The sequence below is a fragment of the Tauraco erythrolophus genome, chromosome 2 (assembly GCF_009769465.1).
Source record: "Tauraco erythrolophus isolate bTauEry1 chromosome 2, bTauEry1.pri, whole genome shotgun sequence".
Lineage (NCBI taxonomy): Eukaryota > Metazoa > Chordata > Aves > Musophagiformes > Musophagidae > Tauraco > Tauraco erythrolophus.
In genome coordinates this window covers 104,917,062-104,934,391 of record NC_141466.1, presented here as the reverse complement: position 1 = coordinate 104,934,391, position 17,330 = coordinate 104,917,062, and positions in this window count along the sequence as shown.

Sequence of the window (17,330 nt, the reverse complement as noted above, 5' to 3'; positions counted from 1 at the left end):
TACCCATGCAAGGCACGCTTCATAGTTTGAACACCTGCATTATGTTAACAGCTACAAGGTGTTGTGACTTGCTTGTTCTGGGATTCAAAAAGTTGACTTCTTAATGTCTAAAATTCCTAGTGCTGCTCATGGGATTTCCATAAGCTGCTGCATGGATATGCAGAAAGGAAGAATGCTGCAAGAGGAATCGGGGATAACAGCCAATATTTTAACTATATAGCGATATCCTTTCCTATACAGTCAGTAAGGCTTCTCCTAGCAATTTTTTTTTTTCACTGTAAGAATTGATTTTCAGCATAAACTGGTAAATTTTCAATTAGAGAACTTGGTAATGCTAAACAGTTTTGCATGAAATGGCCTCTAAATCCATATTGTTAATGCTGTTTTCAGCTCCTGTAATCCAAGCGGTTGGTGAATTGCTTGTGTCTGCACTAGGTAACTACTCAGTGCCGTGAGCACTGGGTTAACTGCTGGCCAGACAGGTGGAGTTGGTCACTTGTGACTTCTCAGCAAGAATGGTTGAAGAAATTATCCTTGTTCCCTACTTCATTGTTCAATAGCACATTGCTACTAAAATATCACTGGTATTGCACTGAAGGGAACTATGTAGTTATTCAGCACAACTGATCTCAAATTGGTCAAGCTAAGGATGCCTCACTAAGGCCATGTTTTAAAAACTTTAGCCATGCAGTTAGCTAATATTATTGTAGGCTTCAAATTAAATTTACTTCAGCTGTAAATTTACCAGATATAGCAGAACTACAATGTAAGTTACTTTTCTTCCTTTATTAAACTTTCTTGAAGGGTTTCTTTGTTTATATATGTGTCTCTGTCCAATATTGTTTTTACCTCTTGTAAAACCTAACTGCCTTGGAGACTTTACTCATATTTCAAAAGCTTTAGTTTGTATATTTAAAAAATAATAATAAATCCATAAATATCTAAAATACCAAATCCATTTAAGTAACACTTACTGACTCCGCACAGACTGTCATTGAAGGTAAAACAAACTACTTATTTTATTGCCTGTGACGATCCAAATTGGATTGTAATTTTGCAATATGTAGCTGCAACAAGAAAAAAGCATTTTTTTCTCAATAATAAATGTGCTCGAAAGGTAACAGATGTAAAGATCTTGGAAATCAGCATCTGCAACTTGCCTTACTCCACTTCGTGTGACTGAACCTGGATAGTGCTAGCGTTCTCTTTACATTGTTTTTACATTATTTTACATTATTTCTATACTTCATTTTTTAGCTGTGTGTTGAAAAATGACAACAATAGCTGTCTGTGTGCTTTCAACTCCCTTCTTTATCAGGAACTCAGTGATTTCTATCTTCTGTTCTTAGTTGTACCTGATTTTTCACCTGATAGTGCCTGCCACAATTGAAACAGGTGCAGAAGGCTTAAATAACAGAGCACCTCACTGTGCTTGTGTCTAATGGGAAGAGAATTCTCTCCTTTGTAAGGATCAAGTTTAGACTGAGCAATGTTAGTTAAATGGTTTCTTAAGTATCCACAGCTGTTTACTTTTATAGCATATTTTGCAGTTGTTTAATTTTATAGTTTGCACTGCAGTATTGTTTCGTTTTGAAAATGTAGCTCTCTCTACTCTTTAAATATTTGCATAGTGGGTCACAGCAGTTTCTCCAGTGGGTTTAATGCTGCAGGGTCAAGAGAGTGTTTTTCTGAGCAATGCCCTTTTCTGTACCCCTCCTTCTTCAGCTGCTTGCTTGGTTGCATCCCTTTGGCTGCTTGTTTACCTGGGAACTGGAAGGGAGGAGACCTGGAGTCTTAGGCAAGAGACTGTGATTAAACTGTTAAGAAACCCTGTGAGTAGCAGGCTAGTCATAAAAACACTACTTAGAAGCATCAGTTAAATTTGTGTGCTTATCTGGGCCAGAGGTTTATATGTTTTTGCTGAGTAGTCCCTTGTTTTCTGGCTTCATGGGGGTCTCTAAGGAAGGCAGACTCGGTGAATGAGACATCAATACACCAGTTCGTAAGGAGTAACTTATTTCTCTTAAATTTGCTGCATCATAGTGAATGTAGCTAATTGTAAGGTAAAACATTTCACAGTGTAAACTTATCCAGATTTAATATAACAAAAGTAAGGCCCTCAGCTGCTTCTGTATTTCATCTGTTAAATAGAAAAGCTGCTATCTAGTGACTTGCTGCCCTGTTTCTGTGGGGTACCTGGGAGCGTGGACTGGGATGTGTAGTCGCAGTTCAGACTCTGCTGGAGTTTCTCAAAATCTTCCGCTAACATTCTGAAAGGTAATTTCTGTGATAGCGGTGTTAGCCCTCCTCTGTACCCACTCTGTACCCACTGAAAACACATTATATAGCTGCCTTCTTTGATGCTATTTTCACAGTTGAGACAGCTCCTATCACAAGAATCTTCAGTCTTCCATCTGTGAACTTTTTCTTTAAAAATTCTGAAGAATAGACATGGCAGAATTTATTAGAAATCTTGTAATCATTGCTGAAACTCTGCCATTTCCACAGTGACCTGTAGCTGCTTTAAAATACCCTAACACCAGAGCAAGAGAGAAGATACCCACTGAAGACTTCTCTTTCATGGGTGCACCCCTGTTCCAGCAGTACTCAATACAATGTGCACAGGCTGCAAAATTCTAATATTCCACTTCTGTTATTCATCTTCCATTTCTATTTTCAAGATTGTATGGCAAACATCTTCCTCCTTATAAAGTTTGTCTTCATTACTGCTACAAAATCATGTTTTGTTGAACATATACTAGGAACAGTGCCAAAGTAGGCCTAAAATACTGAAGTGAGATGTCTCTGTCAAAAGATATCATTATCATTCCTAAAAGGCTAGAGTTTGCACAACACAGGCTTTCAAGTTTTGCATAAAATATTATACCTAAAAACATCAGACCTAAAAGTAAGGGGCAGGGGTCATACAGATTTTTCGTATTGCCGAGTTGGAATTTATGCACGTATCTGTCCAGAGTGATGGGGACAAAGCATTCCTGCCCAGTCTTCTCCAAGATCATCACACCTTCAGCAACCCCAGCCTTCTCTCAGTTTCCCAGCATCTACAATGAGTGTGCATGATGCATCCATCTACATTCAAATGGTAAAATGTGGGTGACACCAGGTTTCTACTATTTTATTCATCCCACCAGACACTTATGTAAGCAAAAAGTTGTTCCCCCTTGGATATTTGCTAGGATCAAAGCCAGCTCCTCTGTCCAAAAGGTTTAAATCTGAGGGGCATTTGGAATTTGAACTCCCATCTTCACCTAGTCATGAAATGTTTAAGATGCTGAAAGCACATGTCCAGAGCTTGGAAAGAATATGTTATCCTTTTTTTAAAACAGATAACCCTGAAGCTGAGGGAGAGAAATGGAGGGGACAATAAGTGCAATAAGAAATAAGAGTTGGAATGAGGAAGTGACAAGAAATTTTTTTCAGTAACAAACACCATTGACAAATGCAAAACTTGGAAGAATCAAGACAGCAGATCCTCCTGGTGACTATGCTAAGGCATGTAGAAAATAAGGAGGTGATTGGTGACAGCCAACATGGCTTCATTAAGGGCAAATCCTGCCTGACTAATTTGGTGGCCTTCTGTGATGAGGTTACAGCATTGATAGATAGGGGAAGAGCATCTGATATTGTCTACCTGGGCTTATCCAAACATTTGATAGTGTCCCACACGACATCCTTGTCTCTAAACTGGAAAGACGTGGTTTTGACGGATGGACTACTCGGTGGATAAGGAATTGGCTGGATGGTCACACTCAGAGTTGTGGTCAACGGTTCAATGTCCAAGTGGAGGCCAGTTACGAGTGGTGTTCCTCAGGGGTCAGTACTGGGGTTGGTGCTATTTAACATCTTTGTTGGTGACATAGACAGTGGGATAAAGTCCACTCTCAGCAAGTTTGCAGATGACACCAAGTTGTGTGGTGTTGTGGACACTCTGGAGGGAAGGGATGCCATCCAGAGGGACCTTAACAGGCTGGAGAGGTGGGCCTGTGAGAACCTCATGAAGTTCAACAAGGCCGAGTGCAAGGTCCTGTATGTGGGTTGGGGCAATCCCAAGCACAAGTACAGGCTGGGCGGAGAATGGATTGAGAGCAGCCCTGAGGAAAAGGACTTGGGAGTGCTGGTGGATGAGAAGCTCAACATGAGCCGGCAATGTGTGCTGGCAGCCCAGAAAGCCAATTGTATCCTGGGCTGTATCAAAAGAAGTGTGGCTAGCAGGCCGAGGGAGGTGATTCTGCCCCTCTACTCTGCTCTCGTGAGACCCCACCTGGAATACTGCATTCACCTCTGGAGTCCCCAACACAGGAAGGACGTGGAGCTGCTGGAGTGGGTCCAGAGGAGGGCCACGAAGATGATCCGAGGGCTGGAGCACCTCTGCTATGAAGACAGGCTGAGAGAGTTGGGGCTATTCAGCCTGGAGAAGAGAAGGCTCAGGGACATCTTATAGCAGCCTTCAGTACTTAAAGGGGGCCTACAGGAAAGCTGGAGAGGGACTTTTTCCAAGGGCATGTAGTGATAGGACAAGGGGCAATGGCTTTAAACTGAAAGAGGGCAGATTTAGATTAGATATAAGGAAGAAATTTTTTACATTGAGGGTGGTGAGGCAGTGGAACAGGTTGCCTAGAGAAGCTGTGGATGCCCCATCCCTGGAAATGTTCAAGGCCAGGTTGGATGGGGCTTTGAGCAACCTGGTGTAGTGGAGGGTGTCCCTGCCCATGGCAGAGAGGTTGGAACTCTGATTTTCAAGGTCCCTTTCAACCCAAACCATTCTATGATTCTGTATGTGTATTTTAAATCTCAGTGTATTTTTCTGCTATGCCCTGATTTCTGTCTGCCCAGCCCCCCAACAATGATCAAAACCACCAGAAGTAAGCTTTATTGCTCAAATTAATGTTTCTTTTCTTTTTATTTTGGCACACAATGTCTAGGAAGAGATTGTATTTCTTGAAGCAATTTTTATCTTTAAGCTTACCTAATATGAAACTTAAAAGAAATATATACCATTAATCTTCTAACAATCACACATATAATTGGCAAATTGCATGACCATATAGCCTTACGAAGCATATAGTTTGATGTTTTTCTATAGTGTATGCTTTCATATATGTTGGCACAGCATCTTGTGACTTGTCTGGTTGAAATTTTCTTCCACCTTTTTATAGGGATATTGATTCCCTCACCCCCCCTTTTTTTCAGCTATATATTTCCTTTTCATTTGTTTAGTATAGTTGAAAACACTACCATGCGTGTGTCAAAGGAAAACACTGTTCATCAAACGTGTTTCCTTAAGCTCGTATTTACTTATTCTGTGATTTGAAGCATTCAACAGGCAGTTGCCTGAGAAATCTCAGTTTTTAAGAAAGGGCATTTCTTGCATGGGCCTTAGTTTAACTGCAAACATTGGAATCAATAATGAAGTGTCCTTGCAAATTTCTGTATCATGGGCTTGGAAGTGAACCATGCAATACATTTGACAGAAGGGGAACTGGAATCAGGATTTCAGTATCACTTTGAATGCCAGTGCCAGTTGTGAAAGAAATTAATATACCCACATATTTATCCATCTCTCTGCCTTGAACCTAGTGTCTATGCTCAAACCATTAGAAATGGATAGAACATGAATGATTCAAACACTGGCTTCAATAACACACAACCTCACAAAACCCAAGTACCAAACAGACCCTTTCCAGCCTGGAGCCAGAGCAAGTGCAGAGGGGTCTGTCTGACACCCTTGAGCTGAAAGTCCCCATGTCCTTACAGGCTGAAGCCTGGATCACTTCAATTTGCCAGCATAGGAACTTGATAGGCTTTCTCCAATTTCATCTAAGCTGGCCATTTCCGATTATGCTGTTGTTGTCCCTCCACTGCACCTCTGGTATAGTTGTGCTGTCTGTCCAGTCTCTGCAGGAGAACTGCATCATTTTCACCTCTGCTGCAGAAGATCAGATCTGGAAATGAGTAGCAGAGATATGTCTGAATGCCCCGTGAAAGAAAACTGAGTCCTATTAAAGTACTTGTGATCTTCTAAATTTGCAAAAATTAATGACTGAATAACTCAGTCTCAAATCTCATCAGTATGTTGTCTGCAAGAATGGCCAAATAAGTGTGTGGTTTTTTTTTATTTTTGCGACTTGTTTCTCTTATTCAGATTCAGCTATGTTTAACGCAAACTGTAATCTGCCCTCTTGAAACAACTGAAGCACCAGGGGACAGATGATTTTGCTGTTAGATGCCTGTCCCTACTGCTTACACAGCTTTCTCACATATCATCATCTGTGATATGTCAGTTTGGAACTGCAGACTAGGAGTTGCAAGTGAGTTGGGTTCACATGTGTAGCCTTGAAGTGATCATCATGTCCAGCAGGAACTAGGATTACTGGCTGTTCTTGTCCTATTCCCCTACTCGCTTTTGTTAAAGAACAGAAGCTTGAGTTGCTGCAAATAGTGTCAATACTTAGCATGCTGAGCTCTTGCAATAACTTACCTACTGTCACTCATATCAAAATAGGAGGTGAGCTGTTAAAAAAATAAAATCCTGGTGGATTCTACTGTGCTTACAGGCACTTAAATTGGATGCAGTGACAGCAGCAGCTGTGGCAGTCAAGAGGTATGAGTTGGGTAACATCCCTGAGGATTTTGTCCCAAGTTGCTCCCAACTGCTTGAACTCCATGCCTCAGGTTTCACATGAACACTTTGCTCCTTGCTTCTCAATAACAGCATTAGTGTTAGTGTATGTGGATAATATAGGAATCCTTTGACAAAAATGTCCTGTCCATCTGTTGTAAAACCAGACAGGCTGCTTGAAGTCTGCTTTCCCTTTCTCAGAAAGAATATGAACTCATATCAGCTATCTTTTGGGAGAGAGCAGTTCCTATCCTTTTCAGCATGCTGAGTATTTGATGTTTTCAAACTAAATAGTTGGATAATTTGGGATATATGATAAGCATCTGTTTATTTCTTTTTTTCCTTCTCTATTGAAAATTGGGGTAGGAGAGATTGAGTTAAGGGTTTGAATATTCCTATTATGTCGTTGTATTTTCACACTATTGCCTCTTTTGTGTAGATTGAATTGCAGCTGATGTCCTTTGAGCTCTCATGAGCTTTGGGTACTTGCAGAAATTTTACACAGTTCTCAGACTCCTGTTCTCATGTTAATTCTATGCAGTCCAACCTGTTTTAAGTAAAAGCTGGAAAGGGAGATTTTTTTTTGTCTCAACACCCAAAGTGAGAATAGGAGAAACATACAGTGAATTGTAAAACAAACAATTTTCTGTTTCCTCTGTCTGTCTAGCATACAGACAGGCAATGACTAAGGCTGAAGTTCAAAGTTTTTCCTGTCTTAAGGGTTTGTTTTTTGTATGTGATGCCTAAAGACAATGAGAAACATGTTTTAATGGATTCTTGAGGCTCTAATAGGTGTCTCTAGGTTTGCTTACAACAAAATTGTTCCTTTTGATTGAGGAGAGGACTCAAAATAAAGGAAACGCTGTACTTGACCATAGCCTACCTACAGTACTGTGCCTCTTAATGTATCACGTAGTTTTGAGATGGAGAGCAGTGTTTGATGCTTGGGGTTCCACTTCTGAATTAATAATGTATTGAGTTAATAAAATAGACCTGCCTTACCAAAATTATGAACAGGCCTACTAAGGGTATCATATCATCCTGAGCTTGACAAGCTTAGCAGAACGTGACGCATTTCATGAAAGCTTAAGCTTTGCAGAAATGTGCAAGTTACTCTTCTGAAGGCCAAACCAATTGGGTATCCCCTTTAGATGAACAGAGGAGCTAAGGAAGATGTTGAATGTCATGCTCTGAAATTTATGTCTTTGACATCATTAATGATCATATAAAAATTCATCTTCCGCAACAGAACATGACTGTAATGTCAGGGGTAGGTGGTTTCCTTTGCTGATTGAGGAGTCCCTCCCACGATATCATGACTTGTTGTCCCTTCAGTTGTGCTGACACAACTGTTGTGTGCTGTAGGTTGCATCACTGAAGCTTTTTATTTTCAGGGTCGTGGTTGTAAACAGCTCTGGGAGACAACTGACACTTAAGTCCTTCTGTCTCCATGTCTTGCTGGATGTTTCAATAACAGTGCAACCAGTGAGTTGGAAGATGCTTATACAACCATGTCACTTCTGTGCCCCAAACACGTGTTCTCTGTGAGCAGCAAGAACCAGGGACGTCCAGGAGTCCCCTTAGTGCTTTCTTTTAGATGCCAGGAGGATTTCCAAATAATTGCATACTTGTAATGTGACTATGTGTGCATCTCACGCCATGTGACAGAATAATCAGCCTGTAAACTGTGTCCAGTTATGTAAATCCTGTTCATATTAGATGATAAGCTTATACTCTAATGCGTATTAGAAAGTTTGCTGCTTTGTTGGCTCATGTAAACACTATACGTTTGCTTTGGCATCAGGATCAATTCTGCATGCAGCACTGGGCATGTGAAATCAAAACTCAACTTTTGTGTTTAGGCTCATCTTGAGACTGCAAAATGCTCTAATGTGTTCTCCTGTAATTGCAAAGGAATAGAGGGTTAGTGTTGAATTACTTCTTTTCTAATTCTCTAAAGCATTTTTCCTGAAATCACTAAGTTTGTCTTTGGTTTACAGATTGACACATTTTATTTTTTCTTTCTTTTCCATTTTTTTTAACCTTTTAGTCTAAGAACTACTGATATTACTGTAGCACTGGGAGTGCGCTCTGAAATTCTAACAATTTTTACTTCATTGAGCTTTTAAAATTCCAATCTGTTACTATTTACATTAAGCTTCTGCCAGGTCTTTTTCTGCCTTTACTGCCTACTATGTGCTTGAAGCGGTAAGCTCTAACCAAGATACCAAACAGAACTGCCAAGACAAACCGCTTATGAACTGTAAGCCATTATCTTTTCTGTAACTCATCTGGAATCCCTCAGTGAGTACACTGGCTTGTGCTGTGTGTGCAACACTTTAATTTTATAGATATTAGAAAAATAGCGTAGGAACAAGAGAGGATCTTTCCACTCAGAAGACACAAGCCAACCAGGCAACTGGTGGTGCTTGGGAAGCTGCTGTGGTTTCAGGGCCACTCTTGCATATTTGCATCCTGTTTTGGTTGCCAGTTTCACGCTGGAGATTCTGCCAGGTTTTTGTTTCTGCTCTTCCCTTGCTATACTGTTGCCTTTCTGAGGAGCAAGCTGGGAATATAAGAGGAAAAAAAAAGCATGAATTGCAAATGCTTGCTGTGGTTCAAAGTTGCCTAATGTGGCAGAACTCCTCTGCCCACTTCATCCTTTTGAAGCCTGTTTACTTAAGTTTTGTTTGATGTGAAACTGTCTCTTTACATAGCATTTTAAAATTTAAAGTTCTGTTTGAAGAAGTGGAACCATCTCTGCAGGTTACTGAAGAGCTTTAAACAGGTAGCCTGCTCTAAGGCAATAAAAATACAGTGATTTTTTAAAGCCAATTCAAGTATTTATTTCATAATGTATCTCAGACAGATTGAAACCTTTGTTAAACTTAAGTAATTACTGCAACACTTTGCACAATTAGCTTCAAACTTCTAGGTCAACAAAATAATTACATAAAAAGATGAATCTGTTTCTTTTCCAACTCCCATTTAAGTGGAAGAATAAATTAAACTAAACAGATGCCATAGATTTTATTTGGTTAAGAGGAGATTTATGGCCTAATATTTTGTTGAATCATGATTTCACGTGCATCTGTTTTAAAAGAATGCAGAGGTTCATTTGTATTTTTTGTACCAACTTTGCACTTCAGTAAATGATTACATTTAAATTTATGAAAAAAAAAAAGAGGCCTTGGGGGGTCCAGAAAATATAAGCCACAATCTGTACGGCTAGGCAGAATGGTATTGAAATGGAAGACAGAAAGCTTCCTTCTCTTCCATAGCGTGAGATGTTTTATTACATCAGGATTGAGTTTATTCTGATTTGCTTTGGTACAGGTTTCCAATGTATACTTAGTTTAGAAATCAACATGTATTTCCAAATGTCATCCTGTTGCTGTTATAAGTAATGGGCCCAAACCAAAGCCTGATTTGATCTTGTTGTGGAAGCCACTTTAAAACTTTTTTTTTCTTTTAAAACTCTGGTTTGCTGTTTAGACTTGTGTTTCTTTGAAAAGTGAAGGTGTGTGGTGGTGGCTTTTTTGTTGTTGGCAACAGGAGGTGGTTCTGCTTCATTCCTTGGGATAAGACAGAGAATTTGGATTTATTTCTTTATTTTTCTTTTCTTCTTTTGAAATATATTTGTATTGCAGAGGGAAGGGTCATGCTTTAAACTACATTTTTCTATAGCAAAATAGAAATGACTGTGCATTTCAGATAGTATTGGGATTTTAACTTGTCCACAGCTTTCACTTTAAGGAAGCTCATCAGGGCAAGAGCTGTTGTTATGAAGGAATGGATGTGAATGACCGTTTTGTTTCTCTTTCTGATGTTTCTGATATTGTTCCAGTAATTACTTCTAGATAAACCAGCAAAAAGTTAAATATGCTAAATACTTCAGATCAAGTGAAAACAAATGAGGTATAATTTTTAAGTCCTTTAATCCCGCTGCAAGTAGACATGTCTTTCTCACACCATTTTTCTTACTTTCCCTTACATGCAAGGTCCAACATCACCTGATAAAGAAAAAACTGTAGAAGTCACTTTAACATTATCTAGTCATAACAGATATTATAATTCTTTTCTACAAGAAAGATGGGGAGAGCCTGTTCAGGAGGGCCTGTTGTGATAGGACAAGGGGTAATGGTTTTAAAATAGAGGGAGGTAGATTCAGATTGGATATTAGGAAAAATTTTTTACCATGAGAGTTGTAGAACACTGGAACAGGTTGCCCAGAGAGGTGGTGGATGCTCCATCCCTGGAGACATTCAAGGCCAGGTTGGACGAGGCCCTGAGCAACCTGATCTAGTTGGAGATATCCCTGTTCCTTGCAGGGGGGTTGGACTAGATGACCTTTGAAGGTCCCTTCCAGCCCTAACCATTCTATGATTCTATGATTCTTTCTAGGGCTCTTCTCTAGAGTGTTTTTTGATCGTATGTAGGGTTTATATTCTTACCATCAAGCAAAAGACCAAGTATTTTGTTTGGACCTACAATAAAAATCTGTTAGGATTGGCAATGGAGGAAGTTTTGAGAGATTTTTTGCTTTATAGTTTCATAATAGGCATTCTTTTATGCAACCAGGTTGCATTAGATTAATTAAATTTTAAGGCGTACACATATTATCTTTTAAATCTGAATTGTGTATAACAATTTAACACGAACACTTGTGTTGTTGAAAAGATTTTTATCCTCAAGCAGCCCATGAGCCTCAAGCTTTTGGAGTGTAGAAATCATAGAATCATCTAAGTTGGAAAAGACCTTTAAGATCATCAAGTCCAACCATAAAAGGAAGGTTGAGTATCTCCCATTCTTTGTTTTATTCTTATACAGAAATTTTTCTTGACCCGTTTTGTTGCATTCACCTTCACTAATTTCAATCTCCTTACCTTCCTTCAAGAAAAAACGTGGAATTAAATCGTAGTTTCGTGTTAATATGTTAATTGCTTCCTTCCAGTGGTTAGAATCTGCTCCTGGTCATGCAGAGACAGCTAATGAATTTCTAATGGCACCAGTGGGTCTCTGAGCTGCTGGTACTGTGAGAAGAAGCCATTTCTTGTTATTTTCTTTAATCACATTCAGCACTGGCATTTGAAAAAAAAAAAAAAAATCAATGGCATTCCTATGGAAAGACCCCTAAACCTTCCTAGTGACTGCCACATACAAACAGAACTAGACAAGGCCTAACCTTCATCCTCTTTGAAGGTTTTACGGAAATCTTTCAGGTTGCTTTCACAGATCTTTTTATTTGGTGGTTTGGTATATTTAAATGCCAACTTTACACATTTTAAAATTTGGAAAATCATCTGGTTTAGTATATGAAGTTGATTCAGCTTGGACACACCTTTGTTTGGTCAGGTGCTGGTACACTAATTTAAATTAAAGACTCTATTCATCTTGCCAGCCTTGTCTGACATGGTTCAAGATGCCTGACATACTAGATTTCGCATTGCCTCTGGTAATCTAAAGAAGTAGAACTACATCTTTAAAAAGCTGTTAGTAAATACAGTGCTTTGTAGTTTATTGTACAGGCTGGTGGTTCCCTATAAAATCTCATCTTTGTAAATTGCCATTTTTTTTGGGCAGTCAGTGCCATGTGCAGTAACACTAAATATTTTCCGAGTGCAGCTAACCGAAAGGCCTTTATGTCTATTTTAGTGCTTGTAAATCCAATTCTTCATTTATTTTCATAAGTATTTATAGGTGTTGCAAGACTCTGCTTAGTTATTTTTCTGTGCCGTAGAAAGTCCTATGTGGAGAACAAGAATAGTGTTTATACTGCGTTTAGAAAAGAATTTCCTGCTTAAGTGGTTGCCTAGGATGTGCTAGCTAGCTGTTAATACACTAAAAAGATATTGCTAATTCTGCTGCAGCACTTTTTTTTTAAACTGATTTATCTACTCCTGATTAGATCTGTCCAGAAAATTGGAAGTGCAAACAGACTTCTTGATTATTATTTTTTTCCCCTCCCCTAACTACAGGTAGCTATTCCGGTAGCTAATTCAGTATTTTTTCACTTGTAAAATCATCAGGTAACTTGCCCCATGATGTGTCTGCTGTTGCATTGATTCTTTCTTGCCATAATAAAAACAGCTGTAAGTTTGTGATAGAGATATGGCAGAAAAACACTGCCCAAAGTATGCAATTAGAGTTCAGGTACCATTGATATGAAAACAACGCAAAAAGTCTTCTCTTGTATTCTCAAATTCCTGTGCTGCCTGCAGATGTAAATTTAAGGAATCTGCACAATGAGCATAACTATGATTAAAAGCTTTTTTGTTTGCTTGTGTTTAGTGTAAGCGTTTCCTTCCTAGGTTGTTGGTTTAGCTCATAACACAAACACTGTACTATACAAATAGTGTATTAGTTTGTACATATTCTCAAAATTACTTTATTTAGGAGGCGGCATGCTTTTTTTCTTGAAAGGGTGCAATTTCCAAAATATGCTCAGTACCAGCAGGTCAAATCCTTGACAGCACAGATATTTCCATCTCCTGTCCAGCCTCCAGATGATTTGCTTCAGCCCCTGCCACTTTCACTCCAATTGCGTTTTATGGCTGTGCCATAAAACTTGTTTGGGTTATAAAGAAAGCAAAAGCAGTGAACCAACTGGGCTGGATCTGCCTGTGTCAGCTCTGATGCCAGTTCAAACGTTTTAGGAACTTGGGATGTCAGATAATAGACCTCCAGGAGTGCTGCAGGAGTGAGACTGCTTGAACAGCCCTAATTAATGAGCTGTTGCAAATGAGTCAGCTTTCACGTTTTAAAGAGTGGAGCCACAAAGGTGGAAGCAGAGGAAGCGTGTGCTTGCTTTTAAGAAACCAAAATCCTTTCTGATGATTAAGCAGAATAGTTTACCTTACACTTCTCTTCCTCCTTTTCTCTGTTTGAAGGACATTTCTTCTTGTTTCCTATAGATATTAATCCTGGGATTTTGCGACTTGAATGTAAGTAACCAGCTTTTTCTACAGGAGCATGTGACTAGGACAGTTACTGAAGGGATTATTCTATGCTATTGAAGGTGAACTGGTCAAAGAAACTGCATGTGACTATCTGAAGCGTGAACTGGAAAGAAGAAAAAATAAAATAAAAAAAGATATTAAAGTGTTTATTTTCAAGCCCCACTGGCCTTTCTCATTTGAAAAATTCTGCTTCCTTGTGTGCTCTTTTTCCTTTATGGAAGAGAACCAAGAAAACCTTTCTTCTCTTTTCTCATGCCTGTACCATGTGCAAGTTAACGCTTGTGCTGTAATCCCAGGCAGTTTGGTTGGTCTGAGTTGTGATCACGCCTCGTGTGAGATCTTGCCCGTGTCAAAAACCAAAACAGAGCCCTCTTGGAAAGGAAAGCTCCTCACCAAGCTGCAACTTGTATGACTGCAGCAATCTTTTGGTTTTGGAATGAGTCAGCCTGCCAGAGCCTGGGAATAGCGCATTAAAACGGTTGACTTTGTAGAAACAACAACGCAGTTGCTAAGGAGCAGGTAGTTAAACCAGTCTATTAATCTTGAAGTGCCTACAGCTAGATCTGTTCAAAGGCAGCAGCCTTTTGAAGCTGGTACTTCAAACTGCTTTGCAAAGGTACGCAACTGGAAGTCTTGTGACCACAGCTACTTTTGCCCCTTGTCTTGGGGCTGTTACTCGGCTCAAAAGGAGTTGGTCTCCTTGTCTAGAGTAAACGTGAAGGTTCATCCTTAAACCAAGGTGAGCGATGGCAAAAAGACAGCAGCAACAGCGCTGTGCTAAACTTAAAAACTATGTGATTCAGAATATATGTGAAAAGAAAGTTGAAATGCAGTGGAAAGCAACAGAAAAAAGAATCATAACATTTTTCTTTTTATTTTTTTTAGTGGAAACTCTGTATGCTGGTTGTATTATCTGTATTTCTTAGTCCCAAGTAGTAAGGAACCACCTGGCAGTACAGATTTGGTCTGGCTGGGCTCAAGCATTCTTTTCAAATTAGCCGCAGTGAACAAAATGGATTTTGTATAAGCCTTATTGCCTTTTTTCAGTTATGGGAAGAAACATAGTATCTGATCTCACTAACTTTTTGACATCAATAGGCTTTATTCTCTCTTTTCATTACTGCAGTGAGTTCATGATGATCATGGTATAGTTGGGATATCTTTTATTGGAATACCTTTTACTGGAAATCCCTACAGTTCAACTTTACCATTAAACCATGGCTTGCCTGTGTTTTCTTGCTTCGTATAACTTGTGGCAAGGAAGGAGTCTTGTGGTGCCATTAATCTGGGTTTGAGCTATTTATCAACATGCCATGACAATTGCTTAAGTCTATCTGTGTGTTACAATAATACGAGCCACAAGAGCTGATTTCATTGGCCTAGGGGCTAGCTACATAGTAGATCAGTGGATGGAAGACTGATCACAGTCTGGCATAGATAACTGTGGGATTGTTTGATAATAGAGAATGAGGATTGTGTTTAAAAAAAAAAAAATTTCCCTGGAAGCCATATATAAGGAGAGTCTGTAAAGAAAACTAAATATCATAAAGGGTGGGATTTATTTTGTGCAAATCAGTACTTTGATATTTGGTTAATTTGATATGCTGATCCAGAGAATACTCTACTATTAAGGAGAGTAAAGCAAAAAATTGTATAGACTAGGTTAAAAAAAATTTCACTTCTTGAAACTAGTCACATTAAAAACTCAATTTAGCCACCATGTCTCTGAAGAGGTAGTCTTCAGTTTTGATTTTCTACTGGTGAAGTGCTTAGGGAAGTCTGAAGATAATTTTGAGTCCTAAATTAGCACCTATTGCTTTGTCCCACTTCAACTAAGGAATAAAAACTCCTCTGCTCTTCCCTCTGTCCTGTATGCAGAAGCTTGAGAGCGTAGGCCCAGTGCTGTAGGAACAGAGCATGGCGATCTGGCAGCCTCCAGGAGGAGCTCAGCTAAGGAGAGGGTGGATTAGTTGAGTAAAGCAAAATCTTCAAAGTTTGAGACCCAAATCCATAAATAGTATAGGTTATTGGTTTGTGTCATGTGCAGTCTGATTTTAGTCTTCCAAGATGAGGAAATGTATGCAGTGACCTTGACAGGACCTGTACCTATGAATAAACAAACATATCCCTCGCTGGAAGTGAAGCCCTAATCCAACACTTGGGTAAAACCAATGTGTTTGGATCAATTCAGTCAATTACTTCAACAGAATAATTGAGGGAAAATGACACTTATCTTTCAAAGGTAATATTCAAAGCAGCAGATAATAATTATTATCATATTTTACATGTATTTGTATTAGTCTTACTATTTATTCAAAGTGATCACCATTGTCTGTCTTTTCCCCCACCCCATGCAGCAGACACTTTTTCCAAATACAGCGCAGTTAATTACTGCTGTTTCTGAATACCCAATAGGCCATATTGGTAGATGTCTCATACGTATGAACAAATGTGTCTGGAGGCCCTCGGTATTTTTCAGATAAACACAAAGGAAGAAAGAACACTACCCTGTGAAAACTTAAGTTTTAGCTTACATTTGTATGTAGTAATAAATGGGGTACTATAGCAAGCATGAAGTGAGAATTGCAGCTGGTTTCATGGAGGGTATGAAAATGGCAATTTTCTGTCTAATTGTTTATAATTGCTATTTGGAACTGTCACTTCAGTAATTTTTAGCTCTGCCTCACTGCAGTGAGTGAACTTACAAATACAGAACAAACACTCTTTTGTGTCATCAAAAAATTTTAAAAAGACAGTAAGTGCATATGAATTTTTTTCTTGTTTTCAATCCCAGCTCCTGGACAAGTAATGAAGCTCCAGCTACTCCTGTCAAACAGGATGCTGAGATCAATCTTTTCTTCTGTTGCTCTGTGTATCTACGTTCAGTCATTGCTTATCACTTATAAGGTATCTTCATAGAGAACTGACAACAGAAAATATTCAAATTCCGATTAAAAGTATCCATTAGAGTAGTGGCACAACTGAAAATTTTTTCATTTAGAAATGGAAACAAAACCCCAGAATAACTACAGATCTAAAACTCTGCTCTTTGCTTGATTTACGTTTGAAATCGAACATTCAGACAGCTTTTATTTTCTAAGCGCGATCAGACATATTCCCTGACATTTGTTCTCAGCTTGCTGCTGGCTAAGTGAAGACTGACTTGTTAGCCAAGGAAGAAATACTTCACCAGGAGGAATACAGCCTAGGCTTTGGAAAAACTCTGTAGCTTGTTGGTCAAGACACTTGTCAAGTTCCATTTTTCTTTTGCATTAAAGAAAGTCCCAAGACTGATCTCATCAAACAAGTGTCCAAAACCCTTAGGACTGACACAGTAAGAGACAGCAATAGAAGACATGACCTTTTTTTTTTCAGTGGAAAAGCATGACTAATGTTGTGGCCTGTTACAGGAAAAAAGTGGATTTAATTCCCTGATGAAAATCAATTCATTATTCCTTGTTTTTTTCTTTTGTTTTTGTTTTTCAATATCATGAACGTGAATGTTGTAGTTAAATAGCAATTAGGCAGATGAGTTGTGAAGAAAACGAGAGCATAAACAAACCAAGCTGTTATCAAATGTGACTTTAGGAATGAACATCAATAGTAAATAACTTTCTGAATAGAAACATGTTAAACATATTAAAGCATTCTTTCATTTATAAAAACTGTAATATCATAGCAAGCAGAAAATTAATTCTTAAATATGAATTTCTGACTATTGTCTTTTACCT